This window comes from Cheilinus undulatus, linkage group 12, assembly GCF_018320785.1.
Source record: "Cheilinus undulatus linkage group 12, ASM1832078v1, whole genome shotgun sequence".
Taxonomy (NCBI): Eukaryota; Metazoa; Chordata; class Actinopteri; order Labriformes; family Labridae; genus Cheilinus; species Cheilinus undulatus.
This window is the reverse complement of record NC_054876.1, coordinates 28,537,787-28,565,281: the sequence shown is the minus strand read 5'-3', so window position 1 is coordinate 28,565,281 and position 27,495 is coordinate 28,537,787. Positions and strand designations below refer to the sequence as shown.

General features: G+C 39.3%; 1 protein-coding gene across 1 annotated transcript in view; it reads left to right on the top strand.

Moving 5' to 3' along the window:
• The window catches only part of fstl4 (follistatin-like 4), a 269,449-nt gene that overhangs the window by 200,646 nt on the left and 41,308 nt on the right, over window positions 1-27,495 (top strand). The window lies entirely within an intron of this gene.

Genomic DNA, 27,495 nt, shown 5'->3' with positions numbered 1-27,495 from the left:
CTCCATCTAGCTTCATCTAGAGGGAGAGAACAAATAAGAAACAAAGTAATTGAACTCCATCAGTCTGGAAAAGGTTACAAAGCAATTTCCAAGGCTTTGGGACTCCAGAGAACCATGGTCAGAGCTATTATCCACAAATGGAGAAAGCTGGGAACAGTGGCGAACCATACCCAAGACTTTTGGAGAAATGTGGACTGACGAGACAAAAGTTGAACTTTTTGGAAGGTGTGTGCCCCGTTACATCTGGCGTAAAAATAACACAGCATTTGATAAAAAAGAACATCATGCCAACAGTCAAACATGGTGGTATCAGTGTGATGCCCTGGGCCTGCTTTGCTGCTTCAGGACCTGGACCACTTGCTGTGATTGATGGAACAATAAATTCTGCTGTCTACCAGAAAATCCTGAAGTCAAACGTCCAGCCATCAGTTTGTACCCCCAAGCTCAAGCGCTTTTAGGTTATACAGCAGGACAACAAGCCAAAACATACCAGCAAGTTCACCTCTGAATGGCTCCAAAAAAAACTAAATTAAGGTTTTGGAGTGGCTAAGTCAAAGTCTGGACTTAAATCCTGTTGAGATGCGTTGGTGTGACCTTAAGTCCTCCAATATGGCTGAGTTAAAACTATTCTGCAAAGAATAGTGGGCCAAAATTCCTCCACAGCAATGCCAAGACTCACCAGTTATCACAAATGCTTGATTTCAGTTATTGATGTCAAGGGTGGCACAACCAGTTAATAGGCTCAGGGGGCGATTACTTTTTACACAGAGGGCCAGATAGGTTTGGATTTTTTTTTCCCTTAATAAATAAAATCCTTATATATAAAATGCATTTTGTATTTACTTGGGTTGTCTTTGTGAGATAATAAAGTTGGTTTGATGAAACATTTAAGTGTGATAAATATGTAAAAAAAAATCAGGAATCAGAAAGGGGGAAATACTTTTTCATGGCACTGTATTTCACATTCATCTGGGAAACCTCCTATAGAGAGCGTTTGTGGAGGGCAGGACTTTTCAAAAATTCTCAGAAGGTGATTGGAAGAATGTTCTGTTTGTCACAATGGGCCAATCAGAGCAACAAGAAAATATGAGGTTGTATGCATGTGCACCTCCACGACAAACTGACAGGAAAATGCTGGTGTTCTTTCTGTTTCTCCCTAATATTTTAAACGCTCTTACATTTCTGGTCCTTGAGTCTCTTTGATGTGGGTGGGTTTCTGTGTTGCCTGGATTCATCAAGGTTATTCTGGGTTTTTATTCTAAGTCTTTATTCTGGAATTGTACAAATCTAGGTTTAAATGATGTCTTTCTGAGTTGACCTGTTCTTGGGTTTTTCTAATGTGGATGCTGGGTTTTTGATCATGTTGGGATTACAGTGCTGACTGAATTTTTCATGGCTTATGCTGTTGTTAGGGTTTTGTCTTTCTTGTTGTGTTCGTATTTTGATGCTTTTTCTTATTTGTGATTCTGCTCATTGTCAAAGAACTTTGTAAACCTCTATTTTTAAAGGTGCTATTCAAATGAAGTTATTATTACTAGTAGTAGTAGTAGTAGTAGTAGTAGTAGTAATCTATTGTGGTGTGGATAAAACTTGTGCTGAGGTCGGTCGGGAGAAGAGCGAAAACATCTTCACTGCCAAAAGTAGCTTTCAGTGTCTTTCAGAGTCTTATCTCTTGTTTTAGTAAAGTTATGTAGAAAAATTCTGATAAAACAGCTGCTTTTCTACAGCTGTTCTTGAGCTAATTGCTTCAGTAGTAGCGTCAACTGTACACACCGGTTTACAGTACAACTCAACCCATCCGTAACAATCTCAGACTCAGGTCGAGGCATATCAGGAGAAGAGTGAGAACATCTTTTCGATGAGGTTCTGTGCTATTTGTTTAAAAAAGAAATGTGGCCCAGTCTGCCTCTATACTGTAGCCACTGAAAAGCTAACCACAGCTCTAGCCATTGTAGTCAGCACAACTTAATCCTGCCCGTGGCAACGACCTCGTTCTCCTCAAATGATCCTGACTGGTCTCAACCATTTTCAGTTTAGCTCAGACATTGTTGATTTGAGCTTTGCAGGATGGATTTGCGTGATGACAGTCTGGTAAATCCATCTGCATTGCAACGTTAGCACTATCGATATCTTGCTCATAAATAGTGTAAAAAAAGGTGAAAACAAATGTGTGAAACCTAAATACTTCTGTTGTTATGATAATAATTTATTGGGAAATGCAAGACAAAGCATGCATGGAGTATGAATGCAAAAATAAGACTGAATTTGAAGTGCTGACTGAGGTAACTCCTGATTGGACCTTTAAAGGTGCAGTGTGTAAAACTGAATATCAACATCTAGAAGTGGGTTCTAGATTGCATTTCTCTGCTGGAAACTGTGGCAACCAGTTGAATTGAATGTGTATCTGTAATGTGAATACAATACAATACAATACAATAACTTTATTTATCCTTTTTTCCTTTTTTCCTCTATGTTACCATGGAAACATGAAAAATCCAAGATGGTGGCATCCATGGAGGGGACCCTCCCTATGTATGAATTAAAGGTTTATTCTGAGTTGTTTTTTTTTTTTTTCAAAATAGCTATTTTTGAATTTAGATGACTAAACACTTATTTAGATAGACCATCTTAGAAATGTTTTGCTTTATTTTACCAGGTTTGTTCAGCTAAATGCTACTAGGCTAAATATTACACACTGCACCTTTAAATCACATAATCCAAAGCAAAAGAGTGACTATCTTTGAAACATGCATGATATTTACAGTATGAGTTGTAAATAACTTTTGTGTAAGAAGTGAAGGTCATCACTGGACAGCAAACTAAGTTAGCCAAGTTTTTTTGATTCAGGAAAGTTTTCTGAAGCATTCCCACTGTGCTCTCAGCTTTTCTGATTTGTAAGAGTTACATAAGCATTCAGACTAGCAGCCAATATCATTTACTCTCTACCAAAAGTTGTTTAAAGCCGATGTTTTTCGTTCAGTAGACCTTGTAAAGAGAAGCTTTGCCAGCTTCTGAACACTGAAGAAGTCAAACATTTTGAAGTGCAACTGTGCACAAGTGAGTAAAGGTGATGATGAAGGAGCAGAAATCCCAAATCTCCAAAGTCTCAGGAGTGTAGCCGACTCTGCAGCTCAGCTCAGTGTTTCAGGCTTCTCTCAGATTGTTAGTACTCAACATCTCCTTTGGCAACAAGCTCCTATTCAACCCTGTCTTCTAAAACAACATGCACTGAGCTGGCTCCAGGGTTAAAGCTCAAAGGCTTTTTTGTACCAGGATGATGTAGGGTTTTTTTTTTTCCTTTTTTGTGCTTGCCAGGGTAAATCCAAGCTACAAGCTACAGGCATGTGGAACACCTTGATGTGATGTTGTACCATATTTCAAAAACCCAGAAAAAAACACTCGGTGGCTTTTTAGTTTGATGCCTTGATGATATGCATACAGCTGTGACAACAGACTGCAGCGGGCTTTAGGGAGAAAAACTAATCTGGTCTGCGTGTAAGTCCTGAGAAGGGGCCAAGCAAATACATATTTAAATGTCTGACGAATTAGTCACTTTAATGTGAATATGAAGACTGATTGTGCTCATCAGGGCAAACAGTGTTTCTTTTTTAGGCCTTCTGTAAACTGAGGTCGAAGGTTTCAAAACAGCACCTGCTGCTTCCTTCTAAATTTGCTTTTGGTCTCATCACCTTGGCCTTCAGTGTTAATGGTATACTCTAAACATTAGCATGCTATCTCTTGTAAACACACAGGCCATTTATTACCAGAGGTCACACATCTGCAAGGGAAGGGTCCAGTTTAGGGACCAAAACAAAGTCTTCTTCTTCAAGCCAACAGTTTTATCCCCCAGCCAGTGGGCTGCACATGTATTGTTTAATCATTAAGCATGCAGGAATTTGGCCTGAAACTTCCATGATTATTTTTCAAAACACCTGTCATGCTTGGAGGATCCATAATAATCCAGCAATACCCTGTATGCATGGTGAAGACAAACTTTTTCCCCCTTGGTCATGCATTGCACTGTAGGGCAAGAGAGGGGGAAGGGTACTATAGGGGAAAATGTGGAGCAATTAATCAGCTCCATGGAATCATCAGCTGCTTTTTGTAACCCTGTCAATGGTTTTAATGATGCCATGTAGTAGTGCCTATTTAGTTCACGCTCCTGTTAACACACCCTACATTTATACATTGAATTGACTGAACTGAAATGAAGACTCTTTATTGGTCGACATACACATTTTTAAAAAATGACTGTTTCATGACACCATTGCTGTTGTTCCATCATAGACTCTGGTTCCAGGTTTGTAATAATATACGAGATTTCATTTAGCTCCTGTAAAATACAAAGGTCTTGAATTCCTGTGACTCTCAGAAATCATCCGGAGTGTGTCACAAATCAACTACACTCTACTGTATGAATGTTAAGTTGTTCATTCATCACTGAACAAAGTCAAACCCTTGTACTCTGATAATCAAGACCCCCAAAGTATGAGCCAAGTTGCTGTTTTAATCCCTTTATTTATATCAGACGAACTCAGCAGAGCAGCTTAAAATAAGGCTGCGTATTATGTTGCAGCAAAGTGTTGTGGTTTCTACTGACAAGTCCCAGGTGCAAAAATGCTGAACCACAAAAATGAGACCTTTACCATTGCTGAAAAGGAACATGTATGCTCAGCAAACCTTGCAAGGATCAATAATTTTAAAAAAGATCAAATAAAAGCCAAAAATTACATCATCCAAACACCATCTGCCTTTCTTTCTGCATTAGCAGTACAGTTGTCCTTCTGCCATTTATAACCAAAGTGTGCCTGCTGTATGAATGTAGCATGACTCAGTCATGAACCTTATTAATGTTTAAAAATAAATGTGAATTACACACTACTATGATTCCTCACAAAAATAAATACTTTTTTGTACAAAAAGAAAACTGCTATTGGCTTCTTATGTGAGAAGACAAATTAGTTAACTCTTTTTTGTATCTTTTTTGAACTGCAGATGCTCAAGCTAATGCTTTTCTTGTTTACGTTGAAGGAAAAGTAAAGCAACTGCTATACTTGATGCCAGTCCAATTTTTTCCCATGATCGCATTTCATCTGTTGCCATCTAATGCATCTTTTACACTTCACAAAGTTTACATTTAGACTCAACGTTTTTGTTCCAGCAGGCTGTTTGTGGTTCACGAGTTTCTCAGTGGCCATCTGGTGTGTATGCGAAACATTAAAGCACAGTTTGATTTTCATAGGTGCTTTATTTTCACAGGTGCAACAAAACAAATTTTAAAATCATTCTATTTTATTTTTGTCTGAGTTAAGCAGATTTCTACAGCGGTTATTAATGATGTGACAAGATCTTCTGAGATTGAAGATTAAGACATAAAATTTTTGTCAAAGAGAGAACTGTAAATCAGTTCATTGGCAAAGAGCAGCAGCCATTCTGACAGAGTCTGTTATTGAACTGGAAATAGCCATGGAAGCTATCCCAATCACTTTTAAATAATTTCTGTAACAGCCAGGGGAGAAACACAGCTGATCCCACCAAAAGCCAGGGTTCCTGCAGATCCTTGAAAAGTCTTAAAAAGTCTTAAATTGCATATTTGAAATTTAAGGCCGTAAAAAAGTCTTAGAAAGCCTGACTTTTACCAATGAGAGGTCTTACATTTTAGATGGCAACTGAGTAAGACATGTTCTTATCCAACATGTCAGTTTCGAGGACATTCATCATTATTATCATCATTTTTTTGAGTTGATAGTCACATTTTTATAAATTGAGGCATCAAATTTGGCCAAAGTTATTATTTTTCTTCGTATTAAAAAATATATATATATATGTTGCCCATAGAACTCGATTGACACCAAATAGCTCCATCCATCCTTGCTTCTCCGAAATCTGGACTATAGACTTTTTTTTTACTCTGTGGCACCAAAACAACTCTTAGCAACTGTTTCTATGCAGTCACTAGATCACCAGGGATCTAAATTTCACCATTCCACAGTGATCCAGCAGGTAGTGCCAGCACACCATTTTAACCCCTGCGGCAACGCACATATGTATGGGATTTCTTCTTCCATGGACTCAGACCGTTTGAAGCGCTATTTCACCCACTAAACATCATCAGAACAAAAATGAAACGATTCATGCCACTAGACATGGATGTCTGAGAGTGGGCTACATGTGTAAGGAAAAGTTTGTTTGCTCCTACGTGTGTGCTCAGGTACGAATCTGTGTCTATGTTTACAACCGGACATGCCGTAAGTGGAGTGTGTTTACAGTCGAAAATGCTACTTCTGAGTTCTGCAGTCTGGGACTAAGAAAGGGGAACATTTGGACAATTTCAACTTTTCCCTCACTTCATAGCAAGTGGATGGACATGCATGAGGATGCACAGGTCCTTTCAATCAATAGGTAAGAATATATCATATCTCAAATATGCAGTAAATTTATATATGCGTGTAATTGCCGTAATCGCAGTCACATTTTGGTTAGAGGTGGAAATGCGCGTGTTCGTGATTCATATCCTACATATATCCTCTGATTTTTTATGCCTGTACATAAAATTAACCTAACATGAATAGATGCATTTGCTCGCATATGATTTGGTAGAGGAGGAGGCTTGAGAAAATAATGGTAAAACTGGCGTGTTTTTCGCTCTGATAGACTTATCTGTTTAGCATGGACGCTATCTCACTGAATCCAAGTCATAGGCATAGCGTACAATAAGTGGCATTGAAGGGTGTATCATTTGACACTTCATAAATTGTACATCAAATCAGAAAATTCAGCCCTGGTTAGGCATGAAATGTGGTGCCTTTCATTTTTGACGGTTTACAGTGTAAGTAATGGTATTAATTTTTCTTGATTCAGGTCTTTAAATGTATATAAGTATGTAGGAACCCTAAAAAACTACAGCTCATAACTGCTGTTCACTCGTGTTGTCTGACACAGACAGTAGCAACAGCAGCAGTCAGTGACACACACATCCACTAAATGAATGGTTTCAGATGCATGCTCAAAACTGTCAAAGTTTGTAGGAGAGAAAAGTCACCAGAAATCACTCAAAAAAAAAATTCTTGATCAGAATAAAAAGACTGTAAATGAAATGATTTAGATTTTCATACGACAGACTGCTCTCAGATTTTTACCATCACTTAATGAAAAAAAAAGGGAGTCGAGAGGTTTGCCAAACAGCTTTTATTATTGGAATTATCAATTGAATAGTAGCAATGACATCTGATACATAATTAAAATGCTGCATATTCAGATTAATTTTTAGTGATGATAAAAGCAAAGTTTGAGTCATGAACAAAATGTAAGCAGAGGCTTCATTACAAGATGATTACGGCTATAAGCTTCCTCATCCTTCCTTCCTCAGTGTTTTTTGTCTTACCAAGTCTATCTAACTTGTACTGCTGGGGTCCCGTCAGTACCCCAGACTGTCCACTGTGCCAGAGGAGAGGTTCCCTGGAGCATACTAAGCTGCTGCCAAAAGGCCTGGGAGAGGAGAGATAGGTGGAGACATGACCAGGTGCTGAAGGCAGTAGCTGTTACTAAATACTCAGGCATACAGCCCAGCAAGCAGGAGCTAGACATAACATCACCTTCATTAGGCCAGGAGAAAGAGCACAGCTAATGCACAAGGCTGAAGCTTGACCTGGGAGGGCAGCTGAAGGTCCTGGACCACAGATCAGAGGTGTCCAAACAGGTGGTCATGATAGAACTCCCTGTTCCCTCAGAGGACCGAACAGAGGAAGCCCATGAGGGCCATGAGGTGGGTTGCAGGGGCTTCACAGGCCAGTCTCTCCATCAGACACTTGGTCTTCTGGGAATTAGAGGGCCGCAAGAGAGAGGAGCCACTAGGAAGATCCATGAAGCCACAGAAAAAGCTTTGAGGTGGCTGTGGTCAGGAGGGGTGAGCTATGGCACATGGCTACTAGGACACAAGCCAGGGTCTGATCAGCCTGCTTGGTTGGCCAAGTGAGGGGGGTATGATGATCTAAGACCCAAAACACCTTATGAGCCTGGGTCATTGGAGGAATGATCATCTTAGTATGATAACTGAAACTGATGTTGAGGTCTGTAGTTATCACTGTACTGGAGCCAGAGTGTATTTGCAGACTTTTAAGCGGTGAGCAGCCCCAGAGGTGCTGTGAAGTGCTTCAGCTGCATTTTCAATGTGGAAATCAACTCAGAACTATTATATCTGGCTATTCTTGTAGTGTATTTAACTGCTTGTGCAGAAGCTGATCTTTATCCCTCCACTTAATTTCCCGCACCAGGTGACCTCCCTTTGGTAGCGAAGCTGGATAAATGAACAGCACATTTAGGACAGAGGCCTCAGTTTTAGGGGAGTCACTACAGTTGTCTTTGGAAAATGTATTGTTCAAACACATGAGTTTCCCTAGGACAACACTGTTTTTATCTTAAAAATGCTGCCTTATAATCTCCAGGAAAATCTGGCAGCATTTGCAGAAGCCAAATGCTGTCTCAGCACTTTTCATTGGTCCCACTGTAAAACAGTGCTCATTAACTCTGACAGAAGACTGTGATGTTTTATATTTATGTGCTAAATCAGAGCATATATCTTCATTTCAGTACTTGGTTTGTGACTCAGTAAAAGAGAAACAACTCTCTTTTTAACTAGCTGTTTGTTTTGTCTCTACATTTGTCTCATTAGCTCCTGCTTTTTTCTCACATTTGTTTGTGTTAAGCACTGACCTCTCACTCTTTGAGGAGAAACATACACTTTAAATTGTTCTAAAACTAATCAAATGAAAAAGAGTTTAGTTTTGTTCTTACCACAGTTTTAACACAAGGATTTATTGACCTTGGAGTAGTTTCTTTACTCTCTGTGCTCTTAAATTCCTCTGTGCAGCAGCTCTTATCACTCTATTGTTTCTGAATACATGCATGAGTCCAAAACACAATGTAATTTCACATCTGAAAACATTCAGTCCTATATGGATGTATCCACCTGGATGCAAACATACAGACTCATTGTGCATTCTGTCTCTCCCTCTGTAGACTCTGAGGTCAGGTCAAGCTGTGACTCCTGCAGTGCAGAGGTCTGCTGCAGACCTCTAATCTCGCCAACCTTTCTCCTCCCTAAAGGCTGAGAGGGCTTTAAAATGAAAAGACCACTTAGCACACCCCGGTCAGGATGTAGTATAGTACTGGGGAAGAGAGAAGAGAGGGTGTCCTCTTTAAGGAGGTGGGTGGGGCCTTTTTTGTTTCCATTAAGATGAAAGATTATCCTGATTGTCAGAGATCTTATGCTGCTATCAGATGAGAGGATCTCTTTAATGAATTGGGTCTCATCTGACCAAATGAAGTATGGGAGATTAGCTCCAGACTGTCAGCTTGTTTCCATTAAGCCTCTCAGAGCAGGAGGACTTTTTTGGCCTTTTGAGGCTTAAAATGTCAGCTTTATCTAAGCAAAATGGTTGAAGATAACTTTTATCTTGAGTCTTGAGTCTGATTTTCCAAAAATGTTTTCTATGTTTTCCAAGTAAATTGAAAAGTAAACATCCTCTCTCCTGTGCTTTAATACCAAAAATCCATAAAATAACAAGTTTACTAAATAAAATAGACCTACTATCAACTTAAGATAACAGCAAATCCTAATTTAAGGCCCAGTCCTTTTAACTTGTCACACATTTAACAAATAAAAGCAGGTCTCCGTTGCTATCAGTTAACATAGGGTCCATGTCCAGACGTCACAGTTTTCCTCCAAGCAACCAACCGGTGTGAACCCACTGGGTGAGTTTCTGAGGCAAACCTGAATGCTGGATCACAAGTTCACACGAGAACCAAGACAACAGCACGTTCTTCACCTGTACAGGGTTGATTTTGCAGTAATTAGCTTCCAGTTTTGACTCAGTGTTGCTGTAGTGATGGTATGGATAACAGGCTTTCTGTATTTGTTTTTTTTTTTTTGGGGAGGAGTTGACTTTTACTCCAAAAGTGTCATTTTAATGCCATTCTGAGAGAAATGGCTTTAAGTGTTAGAGTTTTTCATCAGCTGTAAAGAATCAGTTTATCTAAGCTCCTCCTACTGTGAGTTCAAATCTGGGGGGATGTGTAGGTGGAGATCCCATCATGCCCTTGGGCAGAGTGTTCAGATGTGTTTAATATATGTTTCGTTGTATTTGGATGTTGCCTGTTGTACCGTGATCCCTGCTGGGGTTCTTTTGCGTGTTTGTCTGTTGGATTGTTGTTATTTTTGATGTGAGATACATTTGCAGCATGAGTGGAGTTATCCACCGAGTAAGAGTTGCTTTTAAATGGTTAAATTTAGCTATATATGACTTTAATTAACTCTGTCAATTTTTCTATGTATTTTACTCTGTTATAGAGGAGTGGTCTTACCTGAACAACCTGGTTGGAGATCTATTCTCTGGTTGATCTTGCCATTAAGGAAAAATCATATTTTTCGATGTAAACTTCCATTTGTATAGTCTCTGCCATCATTACTGTGAACAAGCTTGCCTTCAAAACGATTAGAGGCATGTCTTGTATTGATGCCTGTCCCAGGGCAGGATAATTCCATAGACCAAAGTTTAGAAAGCCTGGGCTATTAATCATAGCTGTACAGTGTACAACAATTATATAATTTTAATTTTTGGCACATGCACAAACTTAAGCATGTGTACATTTTCCTACAGATAGACTGCTTTGTGTTCTGTCTTAGGATGTTGTTATAAGCCTTTCTTTATCAAAGTAAAAGTCAAACCAAATTGGCTTCACTTAGTTTTCATCCATTTTGAGCTAAAACTCAAGAAGGGATATTGGAAAGGACATGGCTGTCCAAAGTAGAAGACTGGGGGAAAAAAGCGCACAGGATTGTTGTATAGAAAAATGTCAAGAAAAACATGACAGCCTATAAACTCTGTCACCTCAGTCAATGGATTTGATAATGCCAGAGGGTTGCTGTATCTTTGACCTTCAGGAGTCATATCACATAAAATATTAAGAATGCTGTTGAAGAAATGGCTTGAAGTGTGACAAGCGTATAAGCTGATATAAAGTTTACTTTACAGTATCAGCATCAGGAGATTCAGTCTTGACATCAGAAGGTCTTTTTAATCAACTGACTCAGCTTTAAGCCTTAAAGAGACAGTGAATGTATAATATAAGATAAAAGTTAGCTGAGTTTGGAGGTCGACTACCAATGTAAACACGTCCGTGAACCCTCCAGACAGGCAATTAATCTGTTCATTTCCCCAACAGGTTACTTCCACCCTCAGGGACTGAATGACACAGTAAAGAGTGTTCTGCCCTGTCATTACCCAGCTGATGGAGGTTCATTATTGAGCCTCGTCCTCTGTAAATCTGCTGTCGCCCTGCAATGCGCTCAGGTGCTTAGCAGCAACACCCACCTCAGAAATGGGCTCTGTTGTGAGCTGGCTGTGTTTGCAGAATTGGTCATTAAATGATGCAGGGGGGACAATTGTTCCCTTTAAATGGCCAGGGAAATGTGCTGCTCTAGGAGGACTGTGGTGGATGTCCCTGGATAAGTCTTATGTTGACAATAGCAGGGCTATTTTTGTGAGGTTTTTTTCCTTTGGCATATACCAGTTCCAATCAGTCACTGTAGTAGAGATGTACGTATCTCTTTATAAATCAGCAAAGGCTTTTCCATTTTTGTTGCCTTTTCAAAGCTGTAGTTTTTCAGAAGACTTCACTGGCTGTTCATCACTATTTTTTTTCTGATTTCATTAAGCAGAGATAGCAATTTTTATCAAACTTCCATACACTTGCTATAAACTGTATTTTTATTTGAATTAATACACAAAGAGTGCATTTTATTATGTCTTGAAATTCTAATGATGATTACAAAACACCAAACACTATACAAAGTTAGGGTCCAGCTGCTGGCATTTGACCTCTAAGGTGGTAATACAGCTACAGGAGCAGAGCATGCAGACCCAGATCTCCTGCTTTAAAGAGATGGTTTTAAAAACCTCCATCCACCAAACACCTTTTTCCACTAGCTCACTCTTTGACCTCTCTTTGTGATTCCGAAAAGTCTACTCGGCTGCTTAATTAAGAGTCCCTGCTCAAAAAGAAGCACCGTTGTACCTTGACTTGCATTTTTAGGGCCACCAAGCCAAAAAGGAATTTCTTTAAGAACAGCAAGGAAAGGACAGAAAAAGAGGAAGAACAAGAGCCAGATGGAAAGTAAGACTGACAGGCAAGACATCAAAAGTGTGAGAGACTCTGAGAAGGACAAAGAGAAGAAGCCAAGGATACAAACAAAGCAGAGAGAAAATGAGACAGTAGATGGAGGAGAAAACGAGGCAGAGTGAGGAAGAGCGGAGGGCGATGATGAGCGGTAGCAGAGGATTCCTCTGTACCTGTAGAGGAGATTAAGGGTCTGCATCCAGTGTGATTAATGAGCCGGCTGCTGATTGCTCATCCCCATCTCCTTCCCATGAATAATCACCAGCCCAGCGCTGGCAGAGAGGGCTTCACTTCTTCTATGTATATATGAGCAAGTGTATGTGTGTGTCTGTGAGAAAGAGAAAGGAGGAATGCTTGTGTGTATACAAGAGATAAGCGAGTGTGTGTGAGGGACAGTAAATGAACAGTATGAATGTACAACATCGGTGAAAGTGAGCTGATATACAGTGTGTGCATAGAATTGACAGTCAGAGTGTGCCTGGTTATTGATTGACTGAGAAAATGGGTTCATGCAGAGTATGATATACAACATGCCATTAATTCAGAGTGTCAGTGTGCATGAAACGTGGATGATATATTTGCCATTGGCTGTAGCCCACCTGCAGAGACCAGCCCTCATAATGAATGCACAGTGACACACAGGGATCACACTACTTACTCCAAGCAGGTGGGGGGCTCCCCAACATGTACTATATAAACCCACAAGGGTCAGTCACTATGACATTATCTCACGTGCAAATGCATCTAGTGTGAGTATTGATTTCCAATATAAATCAGGGACGTAAAATGAACTTCCAAATTCTGTTATTTTCTGCCTCACTGTAAAATTTGATGATCTTAACATTTATTGATAAATATTTCTAAACCAATTTAGTTTAAAGTCTGATATTGGGGAAGCTGTCCTTCTAATATCTGGTTGTTTAAGGTCGATGTGGTTAGTGTTGCAAGTCAGCGGGCAGAGCTGCTCATTGGTAATATTGGATCTATTTTTTGTCAATATGATGAACTACCTTTATTTTTCAGGTATTTAATTCAGTGGTTTAGCCAGAAAATTACAAGTCCATGAGGTTATTTTATCAATATTATTTCCATTATCCCAGTATACTTTGAATTGATTTCATGATATAGAATAACATCTATGCTTTACCAAAATGTTGAACTGGAACAGAAGTTCCATGATTTTCATGGTTCTTTGTGTCCATATGCATTATCCTTAAGCTACACAAAGACTTCATATTGATGTGATTCACTACATCAATTCACCTAATTAAACAGCTGATTTTCATAAGGTTGATGATTAATGCTTGAAGCTTAATTTATCAAATGAGACTGAGTCAAGATATTTCCTAATGAGGGTCAAAAATTAATAATCAAGTGTGCCAAGCATACATTTTCTGTTCTTAGCATGAAGGAATGAGGATGTGCATGTGGTGTGAGTGGCACCCTACATCCCACTAAAAGGTTTATATCCATCAAAGAAAGGGAGAAGTTATCATAGCAGGAGGCTTCAGATAGGCTCAGACTCCATTCTGATGGATCTTTACTTATTCAAAGAAGGACTCAAGCAGGTATTACTTTTGTTATATTTAATTTTAAAATGTGCTATTTTTTCTTTTTCACTCTTTCTCTGATTTCAAAGCATTTGGTAGAACGTGTTACTTGTAAACATGTGGTTACAAAACAGCAGTACATTTTTAAAAATGCAGTACTGAAATATACTATATTGCCAAAAGTATTCACTCACCCATCCAAATAATTGAAATCAGGTGTTCCAATCACTTCCATGGCCACAGGTGTATAAAATCAAGCACCTAGGCATGCAGACTGTTTCTACAAAGATTTGTGAAAGAATGGGTCGCTCTCAGGAGCTCAGTGAATTCCAGCATGAAAATTTCAGCTGTGAAATTTCTTCGGTCCTAAATATTCCACAGTCAGCTGACAGTGGTATTATAACAAAGTGGAAGTGATTGGGAATGACAGCAACTCAGCCACAAAGTGGTAGGTCACGTAAAATGACGAAGCAGGGTCAGCGGATGCTGAGGCGCATCGTGCGCAGAGGTTGCCAACTTTCTTAGTCAATCGCTACAGACCTCCAAACATCATTTTCTTTAATTTTCTGATTTGCTCAAGAACAGTGTGTAGAAGGCTTCATGGCCAAGCAGCTGCATCCAAGCCATACATCAACAAGTGCAATGCAAAGCGTTGCATGTAGTGGTGTAGAGCACGCCGCCACTGGACTCTAGAGCAGAGGAGACACGTTCTCTGGAGTGACGAATCATGCTTCTTCATCTAACGTATGAGTCTGGGTTTGGCGGTTGCCAGGAGAACGGTACTTGTCTGACTGCATTGTGCCAAGTGTAAAGTTTGGTGGAGGGGGGATTATGCTGTGGGGTTGTTTTTCAGGAGCTGGGCTTGGCCCCTTAGTTCCAGTGAAAGCATACCAAGAGATTTTGGACAATTCAATGCTCCCAACTTTGTGGGAACAGTTTGGGGATGGCCCCTTCCTGTTCCAACATGACTGTGCACCAGTGCACAAAGCAAGGTCCATAAAGACATGGATGAGAGAGTTTGGCGTGGATGAACTTGACTGGCCTGCACAGAGTCCTGACCTCAACCCGACAGAACACTTTTGGGATGAATTAGAGCGGAGACTGAGAGCCAGGCTTTCTCGTCCAACATCAGTGTGTGACATCACAAATGCGCTTCTGGAAGAATGGTCAAAAATTCCCACACACTCCTAAACCTTGTGGAAAGCCTTCCCAGGAGAGTTGAATCGCTTCCACTTTGTTATAATACCACCGACAGTTGACTGTCGGATATTTAGGAGCGAGGAAATTTCACGACTGGACTTGTTGCACAGGTGGCATCCTATCACAGTACCGTTGGAATTCACCGAGCTCCTGAGAGCGACCTGTTCTTTCACAAATCTTTGTAGAAACAGTCTGCATGCCTAGACGCTTGATTTTATACACTTGTGGCCATGGAAGTGATTGGAACACCTGATTTCAATTATTTGACCAATGTCAAGAGTTGACCAATGTCATGTTAAACCCTAAGGATTTAGAATGGGATAAACTTAAGTTCATATGCGAGTCAAGGCAGGTGAGCAAATACTTTTGGCAATATAGTGTATAAGACAAAGTCAGGTGAATCGCAATTGATATTAAACCTTTTTTAAATCTGCTATAGTTAATACAACTTGCCATTAATATGATAAAATATAGTGGTAACATCTGCTCAAGTGTAAAGCTCCACCTACCAATAAGCCAGCACACTACAAACTATATACCATATTCTTTGAGATGTAAATTGACCAATGTTTGCATGGGTGTTGTGTTCCCGAAAGTTTCTCTAACCTCTCTCAGACCAAAGAATTGAGACTAAAAAAAAAATCTGCATTTCAGATTGGCCGCCATGGTCTGTCAGATGTTGATACTAAAAATTCTGACCTATGGAATGATCAAATATTCATTTTATCTGTCATTTAAGTTTAAATCAGTGGATAATTTCACAGCAGTATTGCTGGAAATAAAGCAGCCAGTGAGTAAATCTCTGAGTTAAGGTTGTCTGAGGAGAGCTGAGGACAGGATGTTTTGTGGCATGCGAAGTGCTGTTTGCCCTTTGGGACCTGTCTATATTTCTGCAGCTGCAGGGTCTGCTGCTGGAGGCACATTTGCTACATTAAGTAATGTGACTGACTGAAAGTTTATCACACACACATATTAACTACAGAAGGAGCGAAAAGTGTGATAAAACATCCTTTTAAACACAAAAATAACCAGCTAGCTTTCTAACTATTAGTGGATAATCAAAATACAAAATGTATTCAATATTTTAGAGCCTTCTTCACATGTGGCAGTTTCTTGTCTAAAGACAGTTTTCAGTAATAAGTCTGGAAAGGTTTTTAAGAAGTAAAATTTGGTTTTGACAAATTTAAGGAACCACTTTATAGTCTCAACAGAGATTAGCTTGTTCTGATCTTTCCCCAACCTAACAGCAAGCTCAGTCATCACCAAATAGAGCCATTCAAGTGTATCATACACTCTGGCCCTTTGGTGTACTAAATGCAAAGTGCTTTGACATGCAATGCAAATGTCCCTTATATTTTTAACGTGACATACTTTTCATTTTAACACCCAGCAACTTGTGTAGCCTTAAGTGCTCAGAAGTGTTTTTATCCAAAATGAAGAGTGTAAACATTTAAAAAACGTAATTTATTACAAGTTTGTTCTATGCAGTTATTTTGATGAAGAGAATATATTTTCAAATGTGAACATTGAACTTACCTGTTGTTTCAAAATCCTTTTTTTTTTTAAAAACTGTGTTTCTTCCCTCCTCAAATAAAGTTTGTACCCCACTAAAATTATTTGAACATCAAATGATGAAGTATTGTTTTTAAGAAACAATGGAACAGTTCCTTTCAGCCAAGCTAACCCTTTTTTTTTTGTCTAAACTAGATTATAAAAGGTTTGTCTGATGAAAAGACTGACCTATCCATTTCATGCTTTGAAGCCTAAATAAGACTTCACACATTCAACTTCTCCACCTCTGACTCTGTCTTTTCTTTATCTTCTCCTTGCTCTCTTTACTTCTCCTTCCCTCTTCTATTGTGTTCCTCAGTCAGGATGTTATCTGTCTTGCCCTCTTAAAAAGTCATGGCGTTCTGCTCCTCTGCTTTGTGGCTTGATGTCTTACTCCGGCTCACGAGAAGCTTGTCTTATAAAAGTGGAAGGGGACATCTCTCTGAGCCACAGTCTTCAGCTCGTCACATTAGTTATTCCCTGCGAGATCTGCTACGTGCTCTGCATCAAATGACTCTCTCTTTCTGTCTCACATGCACACACGTTTATCCCCCTTCTGTTATTCCCTCGTGTCTTCTCCAACCATCCACCTTTTGGTATGTCTTCTCTTGTGTTCGCTTATCCTCTTTTATGTTGTCTTCCACATATGAGCTTCGTTTTGTCCTACTTCTGATGGTTTTGGTCATCTTTAACATTTTACTCTCACTCTCTATCGTTTCCTCTCTTTTTCCCTTTCCCCCTCTTCACTCACTTTTAGTGAACGGTGTACTGTATTTCCAATCAGAGCTGGATACAGAAACCTCCCTGTTAGCCCCGCCAGCCCACCCATAGCTCAGTTAGCAGCACTGATCGATCAGCGGAGCTCCTGAATTCCCCAGAAAGTCAATTACTATCTTACACATTGGCGCTATTTTTGGAGAGCGGGATAACTGCAGGAATCATTAGCTAGATAATGTCCTGACAACCTTCCCCAGCAAGCCAGGGCAGAACAGGCGCTGCTTGTGGATTTGTAATTTGTCTGGGTCATCTGAGATTGGGACAGAGCAGGAGGGGATGTGTGAACTTTTTTTTTTTATAATGATCATCTTAAAGTGGAAGTTTCTTTGTGTTTCTTTAAACATGGATGTAGCTATGGGGTTGAGAAGAACTGTTAATGCTATTAAGAACTGTCAAGGATTTTTTCATTCACTCATTTCATTCATATCACTGACCAGATTTATCATTAGTATTTCAATCATAGCCCAACACACATGCAACATTTTCTTCAAAAACGATTCTACTTTCAAACAGGCTGTTTTAGACTAAATCTGACTGACACATCCTGCAATTAAACTCATTTATCTTTTTTCTTGATGTCACAGTACAAAGCACAACATAAAGGCAAGAATTAAAGCATGCTAAATCTACATATTACATTTCTGTACCTTATTCAGTTTTTTTCCCTGTGGAATATAAAATGTCAGAATTTGCTTCACTTAACTGATTAAGTATCCTTAATTACCATCCTGAAAAAAAAAATGGTCTAGTATGTTTTTTACTAAACTTAGTTGACATCAAATAAAACAGGTATAAAGTATAAATGTGCCTGAACCTAGGGAAGACTCTGTGGTAGGACATATGAAATTAAAAACACCCCATGGTCAGAAATAAAAGATTAAAAATCATTAATATAGGACAGAATTTAATCTTTTTATCTCATAATTATGAATTTCTGTCTCAATAGAACTATCACATAACTATGACTTATTATCTCATTATAATTTTCTCAAATAATGACTTGTCATTGGATTTTTTTTTTAATCAAGGGGAGGTTTTCCAGTCTTTCCAGTACAAAGTTTTTTGTTTTTATTTAAATCATCTTTAAATCAAGTCAGTCAGATTGATATAGCACTGTATCATTCAGCTTTCCAGACTTTTGCATCCATTAGGGTATAAAAAAACTGCACAATTTACTAACCCGAAACTTTGATGAGAGTATATATAGTACTTTGTATTGCACATCTGTTACTGTCGGCCCTCACGGCCTTTAAACCAGCCCAGCCCACCAGGAATCTTCCTGGTTCTCAGCTTAGCAACTCCTAGAGTGGTTTGAGATAGCAAAGAAGGACACCGAAGAAGTTACAAATATAGTGTACACTTTAACAGAGACAACAGAGACAGGCTTTTAAGTTGGATTTTCTTAAAATTGACTTAATTTTCTTGTACAGCTGACCCCGTCTATAGCAACATAGCCTAGCTTCTATACTGGTACTCAAAGGGTTTTTCGATGAAATGAACATGCTGAGCAGCATCTACTGTACACTTACAATAGAAAAGTATTATCCACAACTAAACTATCCTTGCAAGTTTGATTATTACGCTCTGACATTAACTCCTGACACCCCAACTGAAAGGGGTGTCATGTTTTCACTTTGTTTTAATGGAAATACTGGAGATAAGGTATTTCTCTGGGCACAAAAATCGAGCGTAAAGCATTAGATCAGACAGACCACAGAGTCGAGCAGTGCTACAAAATGGAGATAATTTGATCTGATGCAAGCCTTCATCAGCTGACAGCCAGCTTATTAGCCCCAAGCTATTGGCTAATATTGTACACATTCTACCATACTTTTTGCATCCTTCCTCCACCCCAGCTTCTCCTTTGTGCCATAACTAACTTAATCAATGTCATTCTGTTGTCACTGATGCCTGCTCAGCTCTGGGTTTAATAAAGAGAAACATCTTTAAACACAAAATATGTGTGTTTCTTTTTTTAAAGTGTGCTTAATTATGTTCTGCTCATTCAGTTCAACTTCATTTGTATAGCACATTTCATACAGATACAAACTCAATGTGCTTTACAGAAGACCCCCCATACACACGCACAAACACACACAAACACAGTATGTACAGTACAAGTCATGTGTACTCCTAGAGAGTACACAGGCATAATGCAAATATATTGTACTATATCTAACAGTCAAAGGCATGAGAGAAGAGCAGTGTTTTCAGACCACTCTTAAAATAACTTAGTGAGTTTACAGATCTCAGGTCAACAGGCAGCTTATTCCATAGAACAGCACCATAGTGACTGTTTTGGTGTTGTGATTGACTCTGAATCCTGATATCCTCATAAACCATAAACCACACCTGTTAGCTTCATACCTTCTATCTGCTGTCCAGTGATGGCTGTTACTTAGTCAACAACTACAAATTCTGACATTTGCTGGTCCCCTAATAACCCTCCTATCATCTGTTTCTCAGTATAAATATTACAGCAGCAATCAGCAAACTTCCTAATGAATTCCGCAGAGCTATTTTCATCAAATAAAAAGTCTGAGCATTTTTCTTTTGGCTTGGTCCTCTAACTGTAATCTCAGTGGTTTGAGTTTGGATGGCATCAGGATTAATTTCATGGTGTCAGGATTCATTTCACTACTGCTCCATCTTTTACAAAGCTATGGTTTTTTTTTTACCCTGGCCTTTCCTGCCAGACATTAAAAGTGAGGGCTAATACATCAGCAGAAAGTTTAGACTGACCTCGTATAAAAGGTTGGCAGAGAGCTCCTGCAAAACATTCAAACAGTTTTGAATTGATTGTGCATTTCCTATTTGATTTAGTATATGGAAAGCAGTGTAACAGCCCTGCATTAATGGGTCTGAGATGAAGGTTATCTTTTCAGCACTGACAGTGCTGCTTCACAACACAGAGAAATGAAGGTATTCATTCCAAAACCTGGTAGAAAAACAGTGCTATCTAAAACTCACTAGCCAATATATCATGGACGGGACATGACTCATTTAAAAACACAAAGTCTCTAGATGACTCAGAACACTGAAATTAACCTTTCATTTTATTTTTGAAAGAGTTATATTCTAAGAATTTGGGTGAAAAATCTCTGGAGGTTTTGTGCTTGTTTATTTTAATGTGTCAAATCAATAGTAGGATTATGTCTTACCTTTTATTCCATCTGCACTTGTAGCTCTTAAAAATATTCCCATGCTTAACAGCAGCAGGCTTTTACACAAATATGGAGTAGTCAGCCTGTGGGAAGTTGCTACAAAACACTCTGGGCTTCTTTTATGTTTGAAGCTCACATTGTTGCAAGATTTGATCTGTTTTTTTAAAGATGAATGGTTTGATGGCAAATACACTCAATAGAGAAATGTGTTTACTGCTTCAACAGTCAGTCAAACATGACTTTTGGAGCTTCAAACCCATGTTTCAGTTCTTACATATCAGCCAAATGAAACAAAATTAAATACATAATGAGAGATTTTGCCACAATAAGGAGATACATTTGATAAATGTTATTTTTATGTTATAAGCAAAGAATTTAAATCTTTATTTTAGGCTGGTTTACACTTAAAATGAACCTAAATGTACAGGAAAAGTGGGCCAAACTATTATTTCAAACAAACAATGGGAAAAAAGTATCTGGCTGCAATGAAGTGAGTAGTCTGCTGTTAGGCTGAAGGGGTAATGTGCGAGAATGTAACAACTACAGGGGTAGTACACTTCTTTTAGTGCTGGGCAAGGTCCTCTCACTGATACTGCTGAACAGAATCCATGATCCGCTCCTCTACCAGCTGCCTGAACAGTCAGACTTTACACCTGAGTTCTACGGTAAACTGCATCCTGGCACTTCGGGTCTTCTCTGAGTGCTTTAGGGAATTCACTAGAGGGTTGCCTACAGCCTATGTTGAATTCCAGAAGGCGAGTAGAGATCCCCTCCAGAGGATTCTGGAGCTCTACGGGATCCCAAGGGTGGTGAACTGTAGAGTGTCATTTGGTGATATCTATACTGATCTGGACTTTGCTGATGATGCTGTGGTTCTCATGGAGATTGCAGATGTCCTTGTGGGGGCTCTTAACTTGCTGAGTGAGAAGGCTGAAACAAAGGTCCAAGCATTTAGTGATGCCTTGGATGCTGGCATTGAATCTGTGTCTTTGAATGGTAAGAGCATGGATGTGGAGCAGTTCACCTACCTTGGCAGCGAAATCCATCAATCCACTGACTGCAAGGCTGAGATCAGCTATAGACTTGGACACACATGAGGCAATGGGTTCACTGAGCAAGAACTCTGGTCCTCCTAGTCTTACTACACTCCAGTCTGGAGGTGCCGACTAAACTCCTTTGTGACAACATCTCTTCGGTGCACTTTTGGGCATCATTGACAAGACTGTGAGTCCAATGCTGACGTGCTCAGGAGAGCAGGGATGGGAAAGGTCAGCTGCTTGATACAGGAATGGCAGCTTTGCTTTTATGGCACCTGGCACGCTTTCCCAGGCCTGGTCCAGCCTACTGCATATGGGTGCCCAGGACCCTGTGGGTTGGTCCAGACATGGGGGGTACCCACATGTGTCATGGAGTTTGATGGTGAAGTGCTGCACTGGCATATGCTCCCATACCGCACCTGACCTGGCCCTTATGGGAAACGCTTGTTTTAACCACAGTCTTTAAATGAAGTCTTTTTAATACAGTGTTGAATTCTGAAGAGGCCCTTCACAAGCATACTTGATAAATTGTAGCCCTACTCTAGAGACATCTCTATCCTCTTTTAAATTTCTTTCAGCTAAACATTTTTATGAGTGGGCTTTCACATGATCTGAGTTTCAATGAAGTTTAAATAAATTTAGCTTGTTTTATTAATACAGTACTGAGTTTGACTTGTTCCAGTGGAGTTTTAACTCATTTTATTGATCTCTTACTTGTCTAGCTACTTATCTATTTTTTATGTTGCAGAACACTTTGTAAATCTGTTTTAAAATGGTTATATAATTCATCTTTCAATTTTTAGTATTGTTATAATTGATTAAAAAAGTTGCACTAGATGTCCAGTCAAGACACAGCAATCCTCACAGATCTTACTTGTGTTCTCTGTATAAAATGTAATGTGAGCAGTCATGTGGTTAAAATTCATAGTGCCACCCTGAAAGCAGCCCTCCAAGCCATGTCAGATCAATGCCCTTCATCCCTCATCTGTCCACATGGCACTCAAAACCATTGTGCCACCCAAATTACCGCTCTGCTGAATTATAACTTTGTTGGATCTGGCAGTGTACAGTACCCAAGGCAGTCTGAAATATCACTGACAGACTGAGCTGTCAGCACGGATACATCTATCACCTGGCGAGCTATGCCAAACAGACAGCTAATATCCAGGGGTCCTTTACAACAGCGTTTGTCAAAGTCTGGAACTGGACAGAAGGTTCCCAACAAACATTTCAAAGTCTGTCAGCCAGCGACTTTAAATCTGTTTTGACATTTCAATATTGTCTCTTTCTGGGTGTTGAAGTAAAACTTTTTGGGGAAAGTGGCAGTCAGTCTTCAGGTACAGGTAGAAACCACTCTTTGTTGTTAGTTCTTTATTTACAATAGATTTTTATGCCATTTTGAATTTGAGCTTCTCAAATTAGCTAACAATGATTTAGTTTATCCCGGAGAAGCTCTGTTGATTCATTTTGATCTGAGAGCAGTTCAGTGTTGTAGACATGTCATAATTTGTACTCCTTTATGTTAACCGTCTGACCCCTGTCTTAAAAACTTGTGAAACGTTAACCCTGTGGCTCTAAACATCCTTTTATAAGGGCAATCTGGGCTTAAATTCACTTGAATTTTAAGAACATTATGGTACTATAAAAACTAAAGAAAAATCTAAACAGAAATTAAAACTCAAAGATTTTTATGTGACACACAATTAAGAATAATGACTAATACTTATTTTTGCACAGAGTTGTTCTCCCATATCTTGGGAACAAGTGAAAAATAATCATTCTGTGACAAAAAATTGTACTAGTGTTCACATAGTTAAAAAAACACAAAGGGCTACATCACAGGCTCTCTGTCTCTCTTTCTCTCCGTTATAAGCTATTCAGGCCGTCTCATGGATTTTCTGAGCTTAAAGACATTCACAGTTTGAGAGAGCATGACTTGATGATGAAACAGCCTGCCATTGGTTGGTACAATGCATTGTGAGATTAAAAACGTTGAGAGCATTAGTCTAAATAATGTTAGATTCGAGTATCAGTTAGCATAATAATTCCTCACATAGATACTATAGTTCCCTTTGATTACCTAATGATCCAATACGTGTCTGCATCAACAGACAGCGAGGATGGAGGGAGATGAGGATAGATAAGTTACAGTCTGGAGTAAAACAATGCAGCATCAAACTGCATGGACTGTTACAGACTGTGAGAATAAAGAAAAATTTATGTAACAGGTTTACTTTTAACCATTTTAACTTTAATGTTACTTTCTTATTAAGTCACTATCACTCTCTGTTTGAGAGAACAGAAGGATTTCTTCATTTTTTATTATAAACATCAGTTAGGATGTGATTATACACGTGGATGTGTTTTAAAATGTTGGAAATATCTGACTGTTACACTGTTTATATTTATTTTATATCAGGGTTATCCAAACTGTGGCTCCTGGGCCATCTGTGGCCCTTTTCAATAAATGTAAGGTTATTTCTATTAATTAGTGAACATTTTAATTATTTACATAAACAGGACACTCTTTTTATGGTAAAATTAGTGGGAAGGTTAAAAAAACAGAATGCCAAAAAACTAAAACTATGTCCAGCTGCTGAGGTTATCAGTATTATGTTATTTGCTTCGGATGAAAATATGAGCTGTTAACATGGCTCAGAAAGAGGGTTTTAAAAATAAAGGCCTGGCTCTAAATTAAGAGCCTCCTTCTAATAAAGGCCTGGTGCCCTTGTCAATTTTGTAACTAAAGGCCTCGGTCTTTATTTGAGGATTTACAGTACGCTACTTTTCATCATCTGTCAGTCTCAGAAGGTAAAACCATTTTGTCTGTGTAGGTTCTCAGTCATCCAGGTCATGGTTAGCGTTATCCAACGCTGATTAAATGGCAACTGAAATGGTTATAAATTCTTGAAGACGTTTCACCTCTTCTCCTAAAGGCTTCTTCAGTTCTGAGAGTGACTGGGGACGAGTCATATAGCCTAGGCTGATCACAGCTATGCAAATGAGCTGTGTGGTCACCTGACAGCCATTAGCAGAGTCGTTTCCTCTGGGGGTGTGGCTAAGTGGGCATTTCCTGGGTTGTTAGGGTCACATGTTCTTTGGTCTTTTGTTCTCTGATGGAGGTGCTGAAGAAGCCCTTTGGCAATATGTCTTCAGAATTTGTAACCAGTCCAGTTGCCATTTGATCAGAACTGGGTAAAACAGTTTTCAGGACTGTAACAAAAACAGCAAATGTTGTGCAAGGACTGTTTATGAGTCTAAAAGCAATCCTGTGATTGGTTAACACAGTTTGTGGATGAAAAAGATTGATCTCTATGAAAAGTTTGAAAACCTGAATATTGGCTTGAAAGAAGATTGACATTATTTTCATTATCTGTAAGATCATTTTCTCAACAACATATGAAACCCATCCATAAAAGTTGTTAAAAAATTGTTTTTGAAACAGAAGAAAAATATATTCCATCTTTTACTGCAATATCTTGAAAGGAAACTTGATTATTATTATTATTATTAGAATGTTTATTGCTATGATGTAGAGGTCTGCACTGGGATTGGGTCCCGTGGGAGCCAACGGAAATCTCGCGGGAGTGGGCGGTTTGAACTTTGCTTTGGGCGGGGGCAGCTAAGAAAAACACTGCGGGATCAGAATAGCCTAGCAACAGGATGATCATGTCAACAAATGATATAGAAAAGAAGCTCAAACAAGGTCATCAGCAGCAGTCTAAACCAATAGCTGATGCACCTGCCGACAATGAGGTAGGGCTCACCTGTAAGGGCATCTGAGATGAAGAGTTAGCAACATTCGCTAGCAGGCTGCTATCACTGGGTACCCGAATCACAGTAGGACTAACGGGATAGAGCTGACAGAAAAGACAGTGGTTCATCCATGCCAAAGTGTCACATATTGCTATATTAAGGTAAGACAATGTTTGGATTATAAATTCGGCTGCCGTGCCTTAACATGAGCTCTTTATTTTCACTGCCTGTAATTATTTTTGGATGCATTTATTGCTTTATTATGAGATAAAAACAAGCTGTCAGCAGATTATTCATTCATTAACGTAAGTCCCACAGCTACTAACGTGGGCAGGTGTGCTGTGAACTGTGAAAGCAGTCCACAGATATTTTAATGAAAAGGCGTTAAGATGAGAGACAGAGGTTCATCTATGATCGGCTCATCATCATGGACGTGCAAGTTTACTCGGGCAGTCAAATGATAGAAAAGTTTTGTTTTAGCAGACAAGCTCTGATTGGATAACAGAATACTATCTACTGAATACTAAATGACATGACAAGTACAGTTTCATAAATGATTATTTCAACTGAAAGAGCAGGTTTTTGTGTAGTGAAGTGATGTTTATGCTGGGAGTGGTTAAATGAGCTGTGCTTGGTGCTGAAACACGCAGATTTGACCGACAGCTGCCGCTCAGAGAGAGAGTGAGGGAAAGAGATGCTCTCCGTCGATGTGTGATTGTAAGAGATTCTCTGCAGCTGATTCTTTTTTAATCATTTAGACTAATAGGTTGTTTGCACTCACATGATTTTCTTGGCCTGTTTTTGCACAAGGCAATGTTTTTCATTTTTGATGTATTCCGTGACATTTTTGTTTCCCCTTTACCGCCGGAACAACACCCGGTCTGCGTTGCGGGACCAGAAGATTTACAAATTGCACTGCCCGTGAATATCTATCATTGGCTATAAAATGACATGCTTTTTCCTGTGGGATGGGAGAAGACACAAAATCAATGCATCTCTATTATTGTGCGGGCATGAATTCTCAGGGTTTTGCGGGAGCGGGCGGGAGTGGACGTACACATTGCGGGAGCCGGCGGGAGTGTGACACACACGTTGCGGGTGCGGGTGGCAATGGTCAGAAATTTGAATGAAGAAAACAGTCCCGCACAGGGCTCTACTATGATGCCTGAGGATAAATAAATACTACTCACTGTGTGTTCTTTAAATTATGGTGTCTCAAGGAATTCGTCTGCACACATTTTCTTCTTGCATAGTCCCCCCCCCTGCAAAAAGTTATATTAACAGTACTTATTTAAATAAAAATTCTAAAGATGTTCACGTTCTGAATACAGTTGCAGATATGATAATTCCTGCTATTTATCTCCATTATTTTCACTCTTTTTTTTCCTGTGTTCTTCCTGTTGAGATTTGTGCAGGGAGCCATGCAGTAAAGCTTTTAACAGTGCTGGTCCATTAATGGACTCTCTTGGCTTGTGTGTGTGTCCATGTTCTTCAAAGTGATTTGCACACTTTAATACTCCAATGGCTCCAGTGGCGGATTTCTATCTATCAGGTGTCTTTGGCTCTTTATTGATCCAAGAATATCCTGTCCCCAGTCAATATTGACCCAGGGTCGCACACTGACATTTATCTCTTCAGCGCACACATGGGCGACCCCCACACCCACACTGTATCACTGATGTACTTAATGTCCCTTTTTCAGTTTTACACAGCATGAAAATCTGGCACAAATTGTGCAAAAAGCCCACGTTGAAGAAAAGATGCTGTTTTATGGCTATTTAAAACACTAAGCTCATAGTAAATTCATTCTGACAATAAGGAAAATGTTCAGCGGAAGACAAAGTTCCCACAGTGTGGCTGTAGATTTCTTGTGTGACCACACAGCTTGGCCATTGTCATTAATTATGATGCTGAGGGGAACTGGAGAAGAATAATTCTTAATATCTGTAAAGGTGAATTGAATCGGAAGGCTATTTTAATGATCATAAATTCACCTTAATGAAAAGAATGATATTTGGCTAGCAGTGTGTCCTCTAACAGTTTTTTTTTTGTTCTCATTCTGGATATCCCTCACTGATGACCAGCTGTTTACCCCACTCAGCCCACTAACAAGAGAGATGCTTAGACATTTATAAGCCCGGCTACACTTCCTCTAAGGGACCATCCTCACTTTCACTTGTGATTTTTTCTGACTTCTTTCTCCAACATATCTTTTTTGTTTATCTTTTCTAACTCTCTTTGTCTTATATTTGCTATTGTGGAAACCGTTCTCTCTTAAACCAA